Source organism: Saccopteryx bilineata, chromosome 1 (assembly GCF_036850765.1).
Source record: "Saccopteryx bilineata isolate mSacBil1 chromosome 1, mSacBil1_pri_phased_curated, whole genome shotgun sequence".
Taxonomy (NCBI): Eukaryota; Metazoa; Chordata; class Mammalia; order Chiroptera; family Emballonuridae; genus Saccopteryx; species Saccopteryx bilineata.
In genome coordinates, this window is record NC_089490.1 from 389454563 (window position 1) to 389474131 (window position 19569).

At 42.7% G+C, this 19569-nt stretch overlaps 1 protein-coding gene across 19 annotated transcripts in view; it reads right to left on the reverse strand.

The window, feature by feature from the left end:
* The window catches only part of AMBRA1 (autophagy and beclin 1 regulator 1), a 237122-nt gene that overhangs the window by 190883 nt on the left and 26670 nt on the right, over positions 1–19569 (reverse strand). For 5 of the 19 annotated variants that reach the window (XM_066251424.1, XM_066251419.1, XM_066251417.1 and 2 more), the window contains one exon: positions 16605–16758. The exons of 13 other annotated variants lie outside the window; for them this stretch is intronic. The gene's annotated coding sequence lies outside the window, so the exon portion shown is untranslated. Of the gene's footprint in view, positions 1–11601; positions 11740–16604; positions 16759–19569 lie in introns of those variants that run through there. One more of the 19 variants, XM_066251418.1, reaches the window with a different exon arrangement.

Consider the following 19569-nt stretch of genomic DNA (forward strand, 5'->3'; position numbering starts at 1 on the left):
CTCTCTATCTCTCTGTCACATAAAAAAAAAGAGAGAGAGATAAGAACGTATTTTTCTTCCCTTTAATCTTGGCCAACCTTATGAACTGTTTTGAGCACAAAACGTAGCAGAAGCAATGATGTACCAGTTCCAAGCCTGGAAACTTCCACTTTCAATCTTGAAGCCAACCACCAAGCTGTAAATAAATTCAAGATGTCCTGCAGGAGAGCTCAACCAAGTGAAGAAGTCCTGGATAATAAATAAGACACTACTTGGAGGAAAGAGGCCACGTGGAAAACTATCAAGGTGCCAGATCAATGAGTTGAAACCCTATTGAACCCTTGAGCCCAGGCCAACCACTAGACAAATCAATGATTCCTACAGAATCACACTGGGCAAAAAGAACCAGATGAGCTCTATCCAAATTCCTAACCCTGGAATTCAGGGTCATGAGAAATAAGTCATTACTGTTTTAAGCCACAATGCTGAAGTGGTGTGATACTGTGATTTAGAGTAAGAAATACATATTTATTCTTCCCCATTTCAAGCACACAGCTCTTAAAATCCTTGAAATTTCTGAGTGATAGGAGTGCTTTTGTCATTCATAAGAAGCCCCCTTTTAGTTTAAACCAATGAGGAGGCCCTGGCCGGTTGGCTCAGTGGTAGAGCGTCGGCCTGGCGTGCGGGGAACCCGGGTTCGATTCCCGGCCAGGGCACATAGGAGAAGCGCCCATTTGCTTCTCCACCCCCATCCCCTCCTTCCTCTCTGTCTCTCTCTTCCCCTCCTGCAGCCAAGGCTCCATTGGAGCAAAGATGGCCCAGGCGCTGGGGATGGCTCCTTGGTCTCTGTCCCAGGTGCTAGAGTGGCTCTGGTCACAGCAGAGCGACGGCCCGGAGGGGCAGAGCATCGCCCCCTGGTGGGCAGAGCGTCGCCCCTGGTGGGTGTGCCGGGTGGATCCCAGTCGGGCGCATGCGGGAATCTAACTGTCTCTCCCCATTTCCAGCTTCAGAAAAAATACAAAAAATAAATAAATAAGCCAAGTCCAGGCAGACCGTATGGTCAACATCGACAGATGCTTAAGAAAACTCTGGGCTCAGGAGTAACAACAATAAACCAATGAGATGCTCCTAGATAGCTTCAGGATGGAACTGGTCACCAGGAATGAGAGATTAGAGGGTTGCCCTAGCTGGAAAGCTTAGTTGGTTAGAGCATCATCCAAAAGCACAGAAACTGCAGGTTAAATACCCAATCAGCACATACAGGAGATCGATGTTCCTCTCTCTCTCTCTCTCTCTAAAAATCAATAAACATTAAAAAAGAGAGCCTGACCAGTGGATCAGCGTGCAGTGGATAGAGCGTCAGACTGGGATACAGAGAACCCAGGTTCGAGACCCCGAGGTCGCCAGCTTGAGCGCAGGCTCATCTGGTTGAGCAAAAGCTCACCAGCTTGGACCTAAGGTCGCTGGTTCAAGCAAAGGGTCACTCGGTCTGCTGTAGCCCCCCGGTCAAGGCACATATGAGAAAGCAATCAATGAACAACTAAGGTGTCGCAACGAAGAACTAATAATTGATGCTTCTCATCTCTCTCTGTTCCTGTTTATCTCTCTCTCTCTCTCTGACCCTATTAAAAAAGAGAGAGAGAGAGAGAGAGAGAAAGAGAGTTTAGAGGGTTGAACTTTCTGTTCTATCCACTGACCTCTGGAAATGGGAAGGTGGAAGGGGGCCTACAGATTAAGCTTTGTGAAAAACACTTGAACAAGAAGATATGGTGAGTTTCCAGCTTGAACAGATTCTGATGTCAGGAGGGTGATACACCCCAGTTCCATGGGGACAGACACTCCCACACTTGGGTCCCTTCTGAATCTTGCCCTACATACCTCTTCATCTTGCTGTTCACCAGTATCCTTTTTAATAAACTTAAGGAAAACTTAATAATTAAGGAAAACCTAAGTAAATGTTTAAGTTTTATGAATTGCTCTATCAAATTAATCAAACCCAGAAGAGTCATAGGACCCTCTCATCTATCACTAGTTAGTCAGAAGCACAGGTGACAACTTGAATATTTGATTAGCATTGTGAAGGCAGGGGGGTTGTAGTTTTGTGGGACTAAGCCCTGAAACCAGTGGGATCTCATGCTATCTCCACGGGTAGACTGTGTCAGAACTGAGTCAAATTGCACAGCACCTAGTCAGTATATGCTGAGAATTGAAGAAATGCTTGGTAGTACTGAAAGAAAATATATCTAACAGGTGGTTTCTGCACAGCAATAGATACTAAAATACTTGTTACCCAATAGCCAGTGTAATTCCTTTCTAGTATTCTTTTGTCCTTCCTAAATTATAAGCTCTGTGAGAGCAAAAATCATGCCCGTCAAAGTCCCCATACCTAGCACAGTGCCTAGCATAGAACAGAATGAATAAATAGAATGAATATGTGGGTTAGACCTAAGGTGGCAACAGTTAAGTAGAAGCTACACTCACCTCCTCCCAGCCAAACTGGAATTACAACTAAAATATAGAGCAATTAACCTGAATAACCAACTAACAACTAGCTGAAGAAAAACTTTATAACCAAGCATTTACAAAAGAAGCCACATCAATACTGGTAAGAAGGGCAAAGAGAAAAAGAACTCGTCCCACTCCCATGAGCAGCAGCTGAGATTTTTCAGAGGGATGTCTCAGCTGCAAAGGTTGCCCACAAGAAGCATGGGGTCCTGCCCAGTTGGCTCAACAGTAGAATATCAGCTTGGTGTGTGAAAGAAGCATGGAGTCACAACCTTAAGCCAGGTTCCCAAGCCCAGAGCACCACAGCTGGAAAAAGGTATCCACATAATAACAGGCTGTGAAAATTAGTGGAGATTCTGTCCACCAAGAAGAGATGAAAATCTTCTAGACACACAGATGCCTCTTAATGGGTCAACTTCAAGTGTACCAACATTTGCATCATGGCGGTGCCAGAAGGTGAAGAGAGCAAGAAATTGAAAAACTATTTGAAAAAGTGACAGAAAACTTCCCTACCCTGGATATGAAGAAAACGAACATCTAAATTCAAGTGCAGTCTCAAACAAGATGAACCCAAAGTGGCCTACACACCAAGATACATTATAATTAAAATGCAAGAGGTTAAAGACAAAGAGAGAATCTTTTTTTTTTTAATAAATTTTTATTAATGGTAATGGGATGACATTAATAAATCAGGGTACGCCTGACCTGTGGTGGCACAGTGGATAAAGCGTCAACCTGGAAACACTGAGGTTGCAGGTTCAAAACCCTGGCTTGCCTGGTCAAGGCACATATGGGAGTTGATGCTTCCTGCTCCTCCCCCTTCTCTCTTTCTCTCTTTCTGTTTCTCTCCCCCCCTAAAATGAATAAATAAATAAATAAATAAAAATTAAAAATAAATAAATAAATAAATAAATCAGGGTACATATATTCAAAGAAAACATGTCTAGGTTATTTTGTCATTAAATTATGTTGCATACCCCTCGCCCAAAGTCAGATTGTCCTCCGCCACCCTCTATCTAGTTCCAAAGAGAGAATCTTAAAAGTAGCAAGAGAAAAGTAGTTTGTTACCTACAATGGAGCTCCCTTAAGACTATCAGCTGATTTCTCAACAGAAACTCTGCAGGCCAGTGAGAGTAACAAGAAATAGTCAAACTGATGAAAAGCAAGGACCTACCTACAATGATTACTCTACCAAGCAAAGCTATTTAGAATTGAGAGTCACATAAAGAGCTTCCCAGACAAGAAAAAGCTAAAGGAGTTCATCACCACCACACTAGTATTACATAAAATGTTAAAGGGTCTTCTTTAAGAAGGAAAAAAAAAGATAAAAATATGAACAATAAAATGGCAATAAACACATATCTATCAACAATTGAACAACAACAAAAAACAAAATAAAGAAACAAGCAGAATAGAAAGAGACTCATAAATACAGAAAACACTTTGAAGGGGGTTGGGGAGATGGGTGAAAAAGATGAAGGGACTAGGAAGTACAAACTGGTTATTAGGGAACAAACATAGCATAGGAAATATAGTCAATAATATTCTAATTATGTATGGTGTCAGATGGGTATGAGACATCAGAATGATCATTTAGTAAATTATATAATGTCTAAACACTGGGGTATATACCTTAAGCTAGTATAATGATGTATGTCAACTGTAATTAAAAATGGCCTGACCTGTAGTGGCACAGTAGATAAAGCATCAACCTGGAATGCTGAGGTTGCTGGTTTGAAACCCTGGGCTTCCCCAGTCAAGGCACATACAAGAAGCAATGACTATGAGTTGATGCTTCCTGCTCCTCTACCTCTCTCTCTGTTCCCCCTCTAAAAAATAAAAAAATAGACCCTGGCCGGTTGGCTCAGCGGTAGAGCGTCGGCCTGGCGTGCGGGGAACCCGGGTTCGATTCCCGGCCAGGGCACACAGGAGAAGCGCCCATCTGCTTCTCCACATCCCCCCTCCTTCCTCTCTGTCTCTCTCTTCCCCTCCCACAGCCAAGGCTCCATTGGAGCAAAGATGGCCCGGGCGCTGGGGATGGCTCCTTGGCCTCTGCCCCAGGCACTAGAGTAGCTCTGGTCATGGCAGAGCGCCGCCCCAGAGGGGCAGAGCATCGCCCCCTGGTGGGCGTGCCGGGTGGATCCTGGTTGGGCTCATGCGGGAGTCTGTCTGACTGTCTCTCCCCATTTCCAGCTTCAGAAAAAAAAAAAAATACAAAAAAAAAAAAATAAATAAAATAAAATAAATAAAAAAATTTTTAATTAAAAATGTGCCGGGTAGATGTTGGTCAGGGCACATGTGGAAGTCTGTCTCTGACTCTCTTCCTCTCACTGAATAAAAAATAAATTAAAAATAATTTTTTAAAACATTGAAGCAGTAATCAAAAAACTCTCAACAATCAGGCCCTGGCCGGTTGGCTCAGTGGTAGAGCATTGGCCTGGCGTGCAAAAGTCCCGGGTTCGATTCCCGGCCAGGGCACACAGGAGAAGCGCCCATCTGCTTCTCCACCCCTCCCCCTCTCATTCCTCTCTGTCTCTCTCTTCTCTTCCCGCAGCCAAGGCTCCATTGGAGCAAGGATGGCCCGGGTGCTGAGGATGGCTCTATGGCCTCTGCCTCAGGCGCTAGAGTGGCTCTGGTCACAACAGAAGCAACGCCCCGGATGGGCAGAGCATCGCCCCCTGGTGGGCGTGCCAGGTGGATCCCCGTCAGGCGCATGCGGGAGTCTGACTGCCTCCCCGTTTCCAGCTTCAGAAAAATACAAAGCAAAACAAAACTCTCAACAATCAAAAGTCCTAGACCAGATAGCTTCACAAGTTCACAAGTCAATTTTATCAAATATTCAAAGAACTAACACCTATTCTCCTCAAACTACTCCAAAAAATTCAAGAGAAGAGAAAACTCCTAAGCTCTTTTTACAAGGCCAGCCTTATCCTAATTCCAAAATCAAATAAAGAAACTAGCCTGACCAGGTGGTGGCGCAGTGAATAGAGCGTCGAACTAGGATGCAGAAGGACCCAGGTTCGAGACCCCGAGGTCACCAGCTTGAGCGCTGGCTCATCTGGCTTGAGCAAAGAGCTCACCAGCTTGGACCCAAGGTCGCTGGCTCCAGCAGGGGGTTACTAGGTCTGCTGAAGGCCCACGGTCAAGGCACATGTGAGAAAAGCAATCAATGAACAACTAAGAAGTCGCAACGCGCAAAGAGAAACTGATGATTGATGCTTCTCATCTCTCTCCGTTCCTGTCTGTCTGTCCCTGTCTATCTCTGTCTCTGTAAAAAAATAATAAATAAATAAACTACAAAAGCCCTGGTAGCTCAGTTGGTTAGAACACTGTCCCAAAGGGGCAGAGGTTGCCAATTCAGTCCCTGGTCAGAGTACATACAAGAACATCTCCTTTGTTCCTCCCCCTCTCTCTCCCTTTCTCTCTCACTAAAATCAATTTTTTTTTTCATTTTTCCAAAGCTGGAAACGGGGAGGCAGTCAGACAGACTCCCGCATGCGCCCGACCGGGATCCACCCGGCACGCCCACCAGGGGGCGACGCTCTGCCCCTCTGGGGCGTCGCTCTGTTGCATCCAGAGCCATTCCAGCGCCTGAAGCAGAGGCCACAGAGCCATCCCCAGCTCCCGGGCCATCTTTGCTCCAATGGAGCCTTGGCTGCGGGAGGGGAAGAGAGAGACAAAGAGGAAGGAGAGGGGGAGGGGTGGAGAAGCAGATGGGCGCTTCTCCTGTGTGCCCTGGCCAGGAATCGAACCTGGGACTCCTGCACGCCAGGCCGACGCTCTACTGCTGAGCCAACCGGCCAGGGCCTAAAATCAATTAAAAAAAAAAATTGAAACTGCAAAGAAAATAAATTATAGGCCCATATCCGTAATGAACATAGATACTAAAATCCTCAACAACAAAATAACAAACCAAATCCAGCAATACATTAAAAGGATCAAACACTATCTGCAAGTGGGATTTATTCTAAAGATATAAGATTGGTAAATATCCACAAATAAAATGTGATACACCACATAAACAAAATAAGGACAAAAATCACATGATCATATCAATAGATGCAGAAAAGGCATTTGATAAAATCCAGCACCCATTTAGTGATTAAAACTCTCAGCAAAGTAGAGGGAACATACTTCAACATAATAAAGGTCATATATGCCTGACCTGTGGTGGCGCAGTGGATAAAGCATCGACCTGGAAATGCTGAGGTCGCTGGTTCGAAACCCTGGGCTTGCCTGGTCAAGGCACATATGGGAGTTGATGCTTCCAGCTCCTCCCCCCCTTCTCTCTCTCTTTCTCTGTCTCTCCCTCTCCTCTCTAAAAAATGAATAAAGAAGAAAAATAAATAAATAAATAAAAGGTCATATATGACAAACCCACATCCAACATCATAGTCAATGGGCAAAAAATAAAAGTGTTTCCCTTAATATCAGGAACAAGACAAGGATATCTACTTTCACCACTCTTATCTGTATAGTACTAGAAGCCCTAGCCACAGCAATCTGACAAGCAAAAGAAAAACAAAGGCATCCAAATTGGAAAGAAAAAAGTAAAACTGTCATTATTTACAGATGACATAATACTGTATATAGAGAACCCTAAAGATTTCACCAAAAAACTAATAGAATTGATAAATGAATTCAGCAGGATACAAAATAAATATCCAGAAATCAGCTGCATTTTTATACAACGAATAATGAATGATGAGAAGGGAAACTAAGAAGACAACCCCATCTACAAGTACATCAAAAAAAAACAAACCAACAACAAAAAAAACACACCTTAGAATAAATTTAACCAAGAATGTAAAAGACCTGTACTCAAAAAATGGAGACACTGAAGAACCCTCCCCCCCACCATCATCTTGGAGGCTGTGGAAACATGTTGGTAACAGGACTTCTATAACAACAAATATATGTCTGAAATGCTGTGTTCCAAGGCCTTTTTGCTGGCTTTTTAATAAGCGGGGTCTCTGGAACCTGAGGGAACATACAACTCTTCTTAAAATTGAAGGTGTTGACACTTGAGATGAAACTGAATTTAGGCAAGAGACGCGCTTATGTGTACAAAGTAAGAACAACACAGTGACTACCCATGGCAAACCAAACAAAACCAGAGTAATCTTAGAAAAGGTAATTTGTGTTAATGGAAACAGTGGCATGGTTCATGCTAAATTCTGAAGCAACCATCCTTATGAAACCTTTTGACATAAAATCCATGTAATGCTATACCCCTCAAAGATTTAAACTTATTGAAAAGGAAATAAAGAAAATGGGGAAAAAAACACTGAAGTAGTTAGCAAATAAGTGAAAGCATGTACCATGTTCATGGATAGAAAGAATTAACATCATTTAAATGTCTTTTCTACCCAAAGCAATCTACAGATTGAATGCAATTCCTATCAAGATACAAATGATAGCCTGACCAGGTGGTGGCACAGTGGATAGAGCGTCGGACTGGGATGCGGAAGGACCCAGGTTCAAGACCCCGAGGTCGCCAGCTTGAGCGTGGGCTCATCTGGCTTGAGCAAAGAGCTCACCAGCTTGGACCCAAGGTCGTTGGCTCCAGCAGGTGGTTACTTGGTCTGCTGAAGGCCCACGGTCAAGGCACATGTGAGAAAGCAATCAATGAACAACTAAGAAGTTGCAACGCGCAACGAGAAACTGATGATTGATGCTTCTCATCTCTCTCCATTCCTGTCTGTCTGTCCCTGTCTATCTCTGCCTCTGTAAAAAAAAAAAAAAAAAAAAAAAAAAAAAAAAAAAAAAATTTAAAAAGATACAAATGATATATTTCACAGAACTAGAATAAATATTCTAAAAATTTATATGGAACCACAAAAGAAGCTGAACAGCCACAGCAATCCTGAAAAAGAACAAAGTTGGAGGAATCACAATACCTAATATCCAACTATACTCTAAGGCCATAATAATCAAACAGTATGGTATGACATAAAAACAGACATATAGATCAATGGAACTGAATAGAGAGCCTAGAAATAATTATGGTCAATTAATATTTAACAAAGGACACAAAAACATACAATGGGGTAAAGATAGTCAATTCAATAAATGGTGTCAGGAAAAGTGAGCAGATACATGCCAAAAAATAAAACGAGTCCACCTTCTTTTACTATACACAAGAGTAAACTCAAAATGAATTAAAGACTTATATGTTAGACTCAAAACAATAAAACTCCTAAAAGAAAACATAGGCAGTAAAATCTCAGACACTTCTTGTAGCAATATTTTTTCTAATATATCTCCTTGGGCAAGAAAAACAAGAGGCCTTAGCCAGTTGGCTCAGCGGTAGAGCGTTGGCCCCGGTGTGCATGTGGAGGTCCCGGTTTCAATTCCCAGCCAGGGCACACAGGAGAAGCACCCATCTGCTTCTCCACTCTTCCCCCTCTCCTTTCTATCTCTCTCTTCCCCTCTCACAGGCAAGGCTCCACTGGAGCAAAGTTGGCCTGGTTATTGAGGATGGCTCCATGGCTTCCGCATCAGGCGCTAGAATGGCTCAGGCTGCAGCGGAGCAATGCCCCAGAGGGGCTGAACATCGCCCCCTGGTGGGCATGCTGAGTGGATCCTGGTCGAGAGCATGCAGGAGCCTGTCTGTCAGCCTGCCTGCCTTCCCCTTGCTTCTCACTTCGGAAAAATACAAAAAAAAAAAAAGAAAAGAAAAGAAAAAGAAAAAATAAACAAATGGGACTAAAAAGTCTCTGCACAGCAAAGAAAACCATCAACAAAATGAAAAGACAATCTACTGAATGGGAGAACATATTCACCATTGATACATCCCATAGGGGGTTAATAGAATTTTTAAAGAACTTATACAATTCAACACCAAAACACAAACAATCTAACTGAAAAATGTGCAAAGGACCTGAACAGACACTTCTCCAAAGAGGACATACACAGATGGCCAATAGACATTCGAAAAGATGCTCAGTGTAACTAATCACTCCAGATGCAAATTAAAACCACAATGAGATAGTACCCCACACCTGTCAGAATGACAATCCTCAATAAATCAACAAACAAGTGTTGGCAAGGATATGGAGAAAAGGGAACCCTCATGCACTGGTGATGGGAAAGCAGATTGTGCAGTCACTGTGGAAAGCAGTATAAAGTTACCTCAAGAAATTAAAAATAGGCCATGGCTAGGTAGCTCAGTTGGTTAAATCATCATCCTAATACGCCAAAGTTGTAGGTTCAATGCCCGGTCAGGACACATACAAGATTCAACCAATGAATGCATAAATAAGGGGAACAACAGCCCTGGACAGAGCTCAACTGGTTAGAGCATCATCCTGAATCTCAGAGTTTGCTGGTTTGATTGATCCCCAGTCCTTGGTCAGGGCACATATACAGGAATGGAATGTTCCTCCTCACAACCTCAAAAAAAAGTTGGTAGAACAACAAATAGATGTTTCTTGTCTTTCTCTCTCTCAAATCAATAAATTTTAAAAAATTTAAAAACTGGACAAATGCCATATGATTTCTCTTATATGTAGAATCTAATGAACAAGATAAAATAACAAAACAGAAACTGAGACTCAAAAATACAGAGAACAGACTGATAGCTGTCAGAGGGGAAGCAGTTGGGTGGCTGGGAGAAAAAGTTAAAGGGATAAAGCAAAATATAAAAATAAAAACTGGTAAGACACAGACAACAGAAGGGAGGTAGAAGAGGGAAAAGAGAGGACAAATGGTGATGGAAGGAGACTTGACTTGGGGTGGTGAACACATTATATAATATATAGATGATGTATTATAGAACTGTACACCTGAAATCTATATAACTTTATTAACCAATGTTACCCCAATAAATTCAATTTTAAAAACCAATGAAATAAAAAAAAAAGAATGAACATATGTATATCTTTATATCAAGTAATGAGAAAAAAACAAACCAAACCCCAAACTCTCATAAACATCTAAGTGGAAAAAAAAAATGTGGTCAGTTATGGGCTGGTGTTAATGAGTTCAAGGTTATAAACTCTATTTCTACAAATCAAATTTCTCCAGAAAGATAAGACTGTATCATTGCCAACCTGATCTCAACTAGTCACATCATCATGCCCATGTCATTATCACAAGGAGGCCAGGCGACAGAGCAAGGAACAGGACAAAATCATTCCCATCAGTACGAAACAAAAACAAAAACAATCTGATCTGTGGTGGTACAGTAGTTAAGCATCAACCTAGAATGCTGAGGTCACTGGTTTGAAACCCCAGCTGGCCTGATCAAAGCACATTCAAGAAGCTACTACTGGCCCTGGCCGGTTGGCTCAGTGGTAGAGCGTCAGCCTGGCATGCAGAAGTCCCAGGTTCGATTCCCAGCCAGGGCACACAGGAGAAGTGCCCATCTGCCTCTCCACCTCTCCCCCTCTCCTTCCTCTCTGTCTCTCTCTTCCCCTCCCGCAGCCAAGGCTCCATTGGAGCAAAGATGGCCCAGGCGCTGTGGATGGCTCCTTGGCCTCTGCCCCAGGCGCTAGAGTAGCTCTGGTCGCAACAGAGCGATGCCCCAGAGGGGCAAAGCATTGCCCCCTGGTGGGCAGAGCGTTGCCCCCTGGTAGGCGTGCCGGGTGGATCCCGGTCGGGCGCATGAGGGAGTCTGTCTGACTGTCTCTCCCCATTTCCAGCTTCAGAAAAAAAATAAAAAAAGAAGCTACTACTAAGAATTGATGCTTCCTGCTCCTCCCCGAACCTTCTCTCTTTTCTCTCTAAAACCAATAAATAAAATCTTAATAGAAAACTAGACAAAATGCATGCCACAGAAATGGAAGCAATACTTTTTCATCCTCATATCTGAAACACAGCATGTTTAGAACAAAATATACAGGCAGTAGGTGTATTCTGAGAGTAGGGATGTGAATATGGGAGGTTACATTTTAGAATACCAGACATAAATGTCATGTGATTTAAGAGCAAAGATAAGACTAAGTAGTAAGAAGATCCAATAACTCATCTTTACCACTGAGTTGTTACATATTCTTGGACAAGTCACACTCTCCCTGAATTTCAAGTTTTCCTTTATGTATGAACTAAAAGTTACACTTTCTATCTTAAAAGAATACTATCCTTGGAGTATCTTAAAAGAAATGGAGGCCTGACCTGTGGTGGCGCAGTGGATAAAGCGTCGGCCTGGAAATGCTGAGGTCGCCGGTTCGAAACCCTGGGCTTGCCTGGTCAAGGCACATATGGGAGTTGATGCTTCCAGCTCCTCCCCTCTTCTCTCTCTCTGTCTCTCTCTCTCCCCCTCTCTCTCTTCTCTAAAAATGAATAAAAATTAAAAAAAAAGAAATGGAGTACAAAAAATTCAAGGTAGGATTATTACTTTCTAAAGTAAAAAGCAAAAAGATAAAATAAAAAGCAATTAGGAATCAACAGTAACCAGAGTATACAATAAATGGGGAGTTTGCACAAAGAGGTGTGGTACCTACAGTTCTGAGAAAGTGCAAAGGAAAATTCAGTGGCTGTGAAAGAGTATACCTGACAAATTGAAAGCAAATAATTTGATAGGATCAAAACCAACACAAACCAATATTATACAGAGTCCCTTTATAAGAAGGCAAAATCCGGAAATAAAATGCTCACAGTCAGAACCTGCACTCTCTACTGCTCCTATGCTCAGAATTACAAACACTCTAAAATACAAGTGGTCTCTCCATCTAGAAAGTCAGGTAAAGAGCTAATAATGAACCAAATACCTGGCACAAAGATTGCCAGCCCAAATTGACCAAGAAGATATGCAATGTAACTTCTTTTTTGTTCTTATATACACTACCAACTCCAACATTTTTTAATATATAAACTCAGAATAAAGAACTCTACACACTATGTCACAAACAGGCTAACAACTTTACAAAATGCTTTGAGGTCGCCCTAGCCGGTTGGCTCAGCGGTAGAGCGTCGGCCTAGCGTGCGGAGGACCTGGGTTCGATTCCTGGCCAGGGCACACAGGAGAAGCGCCCATTTGCTTCTCCACCCCTCCGCCGCGCTTTCCTCTCTGTCTCTCTCTTCCCCTCCCGCAGCCAAGGCTCCATTGGAGCAAAGATGGCACGGGCGCTGGGGATGGCTCTGTGGCCTCTGCCTCAGGCGCTAGAGTGGCTCTGGTCGCCAACATGGCGACACCCCGGAGGGGCAGAGCATCGCCCCCTGGTGGGCAGAGCATCGCCCTATGGTGGGCGTGCCGGGTGGATCCCGGTCGGGCGCATGCGGGAGTCTGTCTGACTGTCTCTCCCTGTTTCCAGCTTCAGAAAAATGAAAAATGCTTTGAGGTTACAAAACTAAATAAATTCTAATTACTGTTATAATAAAGAAGAGGAAAAAAGCACCAACTTTTCAGCCACAGATTTGCTTACTAAGGCTTTCTAAAATAACTTACAATGATGTAACCTAAGGTCCAAAACACAGGAGAGTTTGTGTTCAAAAACAAAAGTGATCAAAGCTAGAAACAGAAAGCCATAAGTCCCAAATTTGAGACCGACAATCTTCCTTACTTCCACTTAACCTCTGAGAATGAAGGAAAAAAAATGACATTGTATAGCCAGAAGCCATGGCCAGGGCCACCATCACAGCAGCCCGGCTCATGCAGGTTCGCATTGGATTCGGACAGTCGGTAAAGAAACAACGGAACCAAAAACAGATGAGCCATCTTCTTTAATTCTAGCTTGCACCCGGTGGGCAAGTAAAAACACACACTGGGCTCCAAAACCCACTCACATTCAGTGCTCACAAAGCTACTGACTTATCCAAGTTTCCTAGAATCAAAGGTTTCTAGCTCACCAGCCTTATTCTCCTCAGTTCCCCATCTCCTTCCTTATCCCAGATACAAACTCTGCACAAACTCTGCACTAACTGGCTTCTCACTCAACACTCTGCCATCTTGGCTGCCTTTCCTGGCCTCCTCCACGTGGCCTTTCTCTGCTCTCTGCTCTCTAATGCTAATCTCAGGAACTGAGAGAGCAAGCTCCTGTTCTGCCCCTATTTTATAGTGTAGAAATCCAAACCTTTAATCCAATATACAAAATAGGGAAGTCTCTAATACAAAGTCATTTATCAGAGACATGATGGGATTGTACCACCCCACATCAAAAAGGGTGGGAAAGGCTTAGTCCTAAAACCAAGCCCCAGGCTACAATGATCCTGCCTGCCCACAGCCCACAGAGAAACACATTAATATCACCTGGGCAACGGCCTCCACGTGGGCAGCGCCATCTTTAACAAAGTGAACATAATACACTTTATCTGCCCAACAGACATTTTATCTGCAAACTATTCTAGAGGAAACAGTGTGCTGAGAACACAAGAACCCCTGAAAACTCAAGGAAAAACAAGAAGGAAACCACTGAACCCAAATTGAGAAAATAAAGCTCAAATTTTGAGTCCCAAGCTATCAAACAAAATCAAGACCAGGAAGGCTTCCCTTAGGTGCACAAAACTGGCAAGAGATTTTCTGTAAGCAAGAAAAGAAAAAAAAGGTAGCGTTTGAAAAAGATTTTATTTGAAAAAAAAAAGGGTAGGCCCTGGCCGGGTGGCTCAGCGGTAGAGCGTCGGCCTAGTGTGCGGAAGACCTGGGTTCGATTCCCGGCCAGGGCACACAGGAGAAGCGCCCATTTGCTTCTCCACCCCTCCGCCGCGCCTTCCTCTCTGTCTCTCTCTTCCCCTCCCGCAGCCAAGGCTCCATTGGAGCAAAGATGGCCCGGGCGCTGGGGATGGCTCTGTGGCTTCCACCCCAGGCGCTAGAGTGGCTCTGGTCGCAACATGGCGACGCCCAGGATGGGCAGAGCATCGCCCCCTGGTGGGCAGAGCTTCGCCCCATGGTGGGCGTGCCGGGTGGATCCCGGTCGGGCGCATGCGGGAGTCTGTCTGACTGTCTCTCCCTGTTTCCAGCTTCAGAAATATAAAAAAAAGAAAAAGAAAAAAAAAGGGTATCTTTGGATGAAAGAAATTTCAGAAGGAAAAACAGATTAACCCCAGAAATGGGAACTGACCTTGGCTGCCTCAAGCAAACAGGCCTAAAGACTTTTGCAACAACATACCTTTCATTCACCAACAGTATTAGGAGGCTGAAGTAGATACAGCCAAATCACAAAAGATCACATCTTTCTGTTGTCTACAGTCTTGGGAGAAAAAGAGTCCAACTTTCCTCCCAAGAGGACCACACTGCACCCACACTTTTTGGAAACCCCAGGAGTCACAGCAACAGTATTGTAAAAAGCTTTAGAACATTAACCGAGGAACTCTCACAAGCTCCAGGACAGATGAGATTACCCATCAGGCAAATAAAAATAAAACCTGAAAGAAGCTAAGAAATTCATCTAGGTTGGTAAAATGAGTCAATGGCCAAAGCAGGATTTGAATTCAGGCTTTTCCTTCAGATACTATCAGAGCCTGACTCCCAGTCCTTGGCTCAGCAGATACTGGGTTCAGTGTTCTCCAATGTTAGAGTCAGCCCAGGTCAGGTTCTTGGCTGACTAGAATAGGGAAAGGAAAAATTTCCCTGAAGGCTTCAGGAAAAGAAGTCAAACTATTAAGGGCACAGCGCTTATAGTAAAAAGTCCAGATGCCCCTCTACCACACCAATCACATTCCTCAGCCAATCAAAATAAGACACTGAATTTTAGATCCTAGTCACTTTAAGCTCTGACTAGAAGCTGGATTCCATTTCCCCAACTTTCCAAATAACAAACACGGGGAAGGAGAGAAAGCAAAAACAATGACAGACAGCTGAGTGTTTACTGAACATCTACTATGTATTCAGCACTATTTTAGGCATGAAGAACACCAGAGTGAACAAGAACATTTCCGCTCTCAAAAAGTCTAAGTGATTACTTATGTAATTAAAAATTAATGATATTTTCAAGTACTGATAAATGCTAGGAAAAAAATATGGAAAATAATGTTTTTGAGGGGAACAGATTAAAGAAAGGCAATTAATCATTTATAATCACTTTCTGCCTGACCAGGTGGTGGCGCAGTGGATAGAGCATCAGACTGGGATGCGGAGGACCCAGGTTCGAGACCTCGAGGTCGCTAGCTTGAGCGCGGGCTCATCCGGTTTGAGCAAAAGCTCACTAGCCGACCTGACCTGTGGTGGCGCAGTGGATAAAGCATCGACCTGGAAATGCTGAGGTCGCTGGTTCGAAACCCTGGGCTTGCCTAGTCAAGGCACATATGGGAGTTGATGCTTCCAGCTCCTCCCCCCTTCTCTCTCTCTGTGTCTCTCTCTCCTCTCTAAAAATGAATAAATAAAATAAAAATATTTAAAAAAAAAAAAAAAAAAAAAAGCTCACTAGCCTGGACCCAAGGTCACTGGCTCGAGCAAGGGGTTACTCGGTATGCTAAAGGCCCTCGGTCAAGGCACATATGAGAAAGCAACCAATGAACAACTAAGGTGTTGCAACAAAAAAATGATGATTGATGCTTCTCATCTCTCTCCATTCCTGACTGTCTGTCCCTATTTATCCCTCTCTCTGACTCTGTCTCTGTAAAAAAAAAAAAAAAGAAAGAAAAAAAAGAAATATACAGATCATATATCACAGAAATGTATACTTGAAACCTGTATGATTCTAACCCTCGCTGGTTAGTTCAGATAGTTAGACTGTTGTCCCAAAATGACTAGGTTGCAGGTTGGATCCCTGATCAAGGATATTCAAGAATCAACATACAAGCCTGACTGGTGGTGACACAGTGGACAGAGCATCAACTTGGGATGTTGAAGTCCTAGGTTTGAAACCTTGAGGTCACCAGCTTGAACACGGGCTCATCCTGCTTAAGCACAAACTCATCAGCTTGAGCACAGGGTTGCTGGCTTGAGCATGGGATCATTAACCTGATCCCAAGGTCACTGCCTTAAGCAAAGGGTCACTGGCTCAGGTTGAGCCCCACCTCCCCGCAAGGCATGTAAAAGAAGCAATCAATGAACAACTATAACTAAAGTGACACAACTACGAATTGATGCCTCTCATCTCTCTCCCTTCCTGTCTCTAAAGAAAAATTCTTTTAAAAGAATCAACACACAAGAATAAGTGGAACAAAAAATCAATGTTTCTCTCTCTTTCTCCCAACCTCTCTCTCTAAAATCAATCTAAAAAAATAAAATTAGGCCTGACCTGTGGTGGCGCAGTGGATAAAGTGATGACCTGGAACACTGAGGTCGGCAGTTCAAAACCCTGGGCTTGTCTGGTCAAAGCACATATGGGAGTTGATGCTTCCTGCTCCTCCCTCTTCTCTCTCTCTCTCTCTTGCTCTCTCCCCTTTGCCTCTCTAAAAAAAATAATAATAAAAAAATAAAATTAGACTCTAATATCCACAACTGTGTGTTATGGATTCTATGGAAACCTATTTGATCCTATTAACCAATGTCACTCCAATAAATAATAATAAAATGAACTAAATTTGAATAGCATTCAAAGGATGTATCCTTACTCGAAAAATAACAGCAATCTTAAAGTTCTATAAGTACATGATGAAAAAATCCCAATATTTATCCAATTATTAACCAACTGATAAAGTGGTAGATTAGAACACCTTTTTCAAGCAATACTTCTAACTCTCATTGAACATATACAACTCACAGTGCTAAGCACTTTTCCACACACTGCCTCATTTATTCCTCAAAATGACATATGAAGATAGGTATATTATTATCCCCATTTCATTAATCACAAAATTGAGGCTTAGAGAGGTTAAATAATTTGTCCACATGGTAGAAAGTTGCAAAATGAAATCAGGCCTGGACGAGAGCTCGTTCCGAAACACAGAGGTTGCAGGTTCAATACCTACTTGGGGTATATACAGGAGCAGACCAATGTTCCTGTCTCTCTCTCTCTCTCTTCCTCTCTCACTAAAATCAATAAGTAAAAATATAAAAATAAAAAATGAAACCAGTTGCCAAAGTGCACACTATAACCACTACACACAGTGCTTCTATAAAACAAGCATTAAACCTCAGATAGAGAAAAGAAACTTTTTCATATCCTCACACCCAGGTCATAATTATAAAGAGCTGATTGGGGAGACACACAGAGAATGAATAAATCTAAATGAATTTGAGTCAGAACACAATGTTTCATGCTATAACCTCTCAGGCAAATTCCATGATGTTCATACGCCAACCCACCTGACTGTAAAGGAGTTAACTTCACCAGAGCTAACCATTATCTGCCTCCCAGTGTTTTAAATATTAATTAGTATGTGTAATATATACACAGATCATCAGATGAAAAAGACATGGAAACTACAGTGTTACTATTATTGCTTTGATGCTAGAGCAAAGCATCAGAAATCAAGGTAGATGAGTTATGTGCACCAAGAATGAAGGGTTTGAGCACTTTGAAAAGGAACCATATAATTAGTTATTTTACCTTTAATTTTTTAATTAAAAAAAAGTAATAAATACCATATGATTCAGTAATTGCACTCAGGCATTTAGCCCAGAGAAATAAAAATAATTACATTTACACAAAAATGTGTGTACTACTATAATAGCAAAGAACTGGGAAAAACTCAGATGTCCTTTTTTTTTAAGTGAAAGGAGGAGAGACAGACTCCCACATGCACCCTGACCAGAATCCACCCGGCAACCCCTGTCTGGGGCCAATGATTGAATCAACAAAGCTATCCTCAACTTCTGAGGCTGAACCAATCGAGCCACTGGCTTCCAAGAGGGGAAGAGAAAGAGAAGGTAGAGAGGGAGGGGAAGAGAAGCAGTTGGTGGCTTCTCATGTGTGCCCTGACCGGAATCAAACCTGGGACTTCTGCATACCCGGCCAATGATTTATCCACTGAGCTAACTGGCCAGGGCCCTCAGATGTTCTTTAATGATCAAATGAGTAAACAAGTTGTACATCCAAATACTACTCAGCAATTAAAAAGAAAGGAACTATTGATATGTGCAACTTGGATGAATTTCCAGGGAATTTTGAGGAGAAAGGCCAATTCAAAATGTACATACTACTGTGTATGAGTCTATTTACATAACATTCTTGAAATAACAAAGGGAGACAGATTAGTGATTGCCAGAGATTACAGATAGGGCTGGGGTAGGAGGAAATAGGCCACCTTCCCCAGTGGATAATTTCCCTTGATTCTCTGCACAAAGCTTTATTGTACCTTCATCCACTGCACTGGAAGATCACAATAATTTGGGTGTGGGGGTAGCTATATAAGGGCACCAGCAGAGTAGTCTGTGATGTTCCTTACCTTGACTTGTATCTTGACTGTCAGTGGCAATACTCTAGTTATAACAGTAAAGTGTAGATTTGTAAAATGTTACCCTTCAGCCTGACCTGTGGTGGCGCAGTGGATAGAGCATGGACCTGGAATGCTAAAGTCAACAGTTTGAAACTCCAGGCTTGCCCGGTCAAAGCACATATGAGAAGCACCTATGAGTTGATGCTTCCCACTCCCCCCACACACACCCCACCGTCTCTCTCTCTCTCTCTCTCTCTCAAATCAATTTAAAAATAAAATCTTTAAAAAAAAATGTTACCACTGGGGGAAACTGCATAAAGGGCACACAGGATCTCTCTCTCACACTCGCTATTCTTGCCAACTGCATGTAAATCTATAATTATTATAAAGTCAAAACTTTAAGTTTTGGAAAAATAGGTAACACATGCTCCTTATAACAAGTAAACAATGGTCTGTGGTCTACCTCCCTCCAAACCCCTCTTATTTTCACCCCCTTGAGATAAGCACACAAACTCACTGCTCATACAAACATGCATACAAGTAATACAGTTTCTGTTTCTTGTATCAAAATGGGATCATATATACTATGTATTACCTTTACTTATTATCACTATAGCATAGAAAGCTAAAAATAAAAATAAATCTTTAAGCACCAAGCAGGATGAAAGGCATAGAATATTTTCCAACTGCGGCAAACCTGACAAATGTCTACCATGCTAATAACATATAGTAGCTGAGTTAGCAGCACAGAAGTAACATTTTAAAAAGATCTGCAAAAACCCCAGTCTTGCCTGACCAAGCGGTGGTGCAGTGGACAGAGCGTCAGACTGGGACACAGAGGACCCAGGTTCAAAACCCCTAGGTCCCCAGCTTGAGCATGGA